A 3247-nucleotide genomic window follows, 5' to 3' on the forward strand; every position below is an offset into this window, starting at 1 on the left:
ATACAGGACAGCCGCTGCCGTCTAATGATCTGCTGGCACGCAATGTGGTCACTAACTAGGCTAAATTAGCAGGTTGCATGCAAAAAGTGTTGAGTTTGAGCCAAATCGAGGAATATTGTTTTTTTTATCCTTCTTGCTTTTCAAACACTTTCTTTCCCCTGGGAGGCACAGAATCAGATTATCTCATTAGTCTAAACAAAACATTTCAGAGAATGTCAAAATCTTTGGCCACAGATTTTCACAGAGACTTAAAGCTACAATATGTGCCTGGCAGTGTTTCAAATGTATAAACCAAATGAACTTGTGACCATCTGAAAGTTCACATCTGTGGTCCAGCTTTAGTGATAATGTTATATGTTCTTTATGTGTGTTTGTATATATTGATATAGCATTAGAAAACAGAATACCAAGTGGCATTTGCAAAAATGTTATTGCTTTAGACCATTTCTGAAATTTGACCTTACTTTGTACAGTGAGCGAAGTGTGTTCTAAAACAGACCAGTTCAAATATACTTTACAAATTGAAATTCAAAAAAAGAAAAGAAAACTTTTTCGCAGTCAGATGGTGCAGTTATGTGTTTTCCACCTTAAAGCTGCATGCCTACCTGAAAGTGACCTCTGAAGGTTAGCATTTATTGTCAAAGAGGGTCATGCCCAAGGTCAGAGTTCAACTGACAAAGTGTGACTTGCTCAAAAGACATTCCACTTGCTAGAAAGGTCAGTCAGTGACAAAGGTTGAAGATCATGGTCTTCCCTGAAATAAATGATTAAAAGATTGCACCAAGTGAATCCTGTTTATCTGGCAGAGAATCTATGTACATTGAAATATTCTATATGTTAAATAGATATTCTGAAAATGAAAAAGTAATTTTCAATCGTTGAAATTCAAATACTTATTGTTAAAAACATTAAAAATGTCCAAAACAGTTGACTAGGCATATAGTTTTACTTTATTCAAACAATCAATAAAAAAAATGTAAATAAATAAATATCAGGGTCTTCGAAGTTTTAAATTTGGTCTTTTTTATAATAATAAGTATTAGTAATAGTAATTCTAATACAAGTACATCTGAAAAAATTGCAATAATAAATACATCTGAAAATATTGGACTTCCAGTAATTATGTTCATACTGATAAAGAAACAAACATGTCTAATGAATATAAAATTGCTACATTACATAATATGCAGGCATAATTTGAATACAAATTTTATTAAAGAGACATCCAATGGGATCCCCCCCTTTTTTTTTTTTTTTTTTTTTACTTCTAATTAAAATATAAAAAGCCTTAAAATTTGCAATGAAGAGACTGTTAAATTCTGATGCTGGTGTAATACCATATTAAACCCACAGAGGGCTCATGTGTTCAAATATTAAATGTTTGGATCTTCAACTGTCTTGTAAAACATATTCTTAGTCCCAGTTGCATTTTGACTCATATTGCAAATAACATGAAAAATGAAAGTTACATTACCAAATGCTTGTTCCTCCCTAAGCATGAAGGAGAAAAATAGTTCTGAACATACAATGCAGGTATAATACTCTTAGACAAACTCTTTCCCCATAATATTGTCTTCTATGAATGACTTACGTCTTGTGTCCTGAAGGTGTGTTTGAGGAAGGAGTTCTGCCTTAAATGGGTCTATTTCGTTGTGTAGTTCATGACCTCAGCTCAGGATTATTAAAGTGGCTGAAACTCTTCTAAACAAAACATAAAGAGACACACTGGCAGCCGATCCAAAACGTGACTGTATAACAAACCATTTACAGCTTATTAAACTAGAGAGAGGAACACTAATAGAGAGAGAAGGCATCAGTTATAATGGAGAGACGAGAAAACATTCCTGCATAGAAGAATCGGTGGGGGGTTCAGGCTCCAGTGTCGTCTGGTCTGTTTCATGCTGTCGGATGTGCCTCTTCTTCAGCCTGTAGGCCTGTGACCTTTGACCTATCCTCAAAACCGCTGCCATGTGACAGAGATACAGACCTTGATTCCAAGGAAACAGTCAACAAACATCAGTAAATGTTTAAAATGTGTTCCACACATCATTTCACACTCCACTTCTATGTTTTTTTTTTAAACAGTGTGGAATTTTTCAGAAATCATTCAAGTCGCTAGAATAATAATTGTACACTACCATTCAAAAGTTGGTCAAATTTTAAATGTTTTTGAGTGTATGTTTACCAAGGCTGCATTTATTTCATATAAAATACAGTAAAAACAGTAAAACATTATTACAGTTTTTCTGCTTGAATATATTTTAAATAAAATGTATTTATCATTAAAAGCTGAATTTTCACCATCATTACTACAGTCTTCAGTGTCACATGATCCTTCAGAAATACTTGCTATTATTATGAATGCTAAAAACAGTTATGCTGCTTTTTATTTTTGTGGAAAGCATGCAAAACAATTTCAGGATTCTTTAATGAGTAGAAAGTCCAAAAGAACAGCTTTTATTTGAAATAGAAATCTTTTGTAATGTTATAAACTGACTTACCTTAAAAGTGAGTTTGGATGTAGTAATTTAGCTGAACTATATGTGACTATGTATTTAATTCCAGTCTTCTCTCTCCATCATAACAACACACAGCCAGCGTGTCCTTCCTGTAACCGGAACATTATCCAGACATCGACTAACATCATTCCAAACCTTTCCCTGTTTTAAAATGCATCTCATTTGTTGCTACGGAAAGGAAATTGCATTCATTCTTTCAAATATGGCCCTGTTTCAAAACACTTCCTGTCAGTGTAAAAGAGCCAACAGCACATTCTGTCTTTTTATTTGCTTCCACACCAGGAGCAGAGAACTGCTGTATGAGAGGTTTCCCCTGTGTAACACCTTCATGTCAGAGACACTGGTGGCTTTATAGCGAGCGCTGCTCTGGACCAGGTGGAAAATCCTTCAGTTTGAATTATGCTTGCTTTGGCACCTCCGTATCATGAGCCAAAGTATATTTATCAAGAGTCTGACAGTCTCACATTATTCCAGGAAATAGAGGTTTGCTGTGTTTGTGCTTCATACAGTGTAGTGTTTGGCACGATCACGAGTTGGAAACGCTCTGTCGATAAATTAGAAAGTGTACCAAAAGTAAAACTTGAATTAAAAATATTATAAATTAATAAAAAATATGCATCACTGTTTTCAAAAAATATTAAGCAGCACAACTGTTTTCAATAAATATTTATTGAGCAGCAAATCAGCATATTAGAATGATTTCTGAAGGATCATGTGACACTGAAGCC

Source organism: Sinocyclocheilus anshuiensis, unplaced genomic scaffold (assembly GCF_001515605.1).
Source record: "Sinocyclocheilus anshuiensis isolate Anshui unplaced genomic scaffold, SAMN03320099.WGS_v1.1 scaffold407, whole genome shotgun sequence".
NCBI lineage: Eukaryota > Metazoa > Chordata > Actinopteri > Cypriniformes > Cyprinidae > Sinocyclocheilus > Sinocyclocheilus anshuiensis.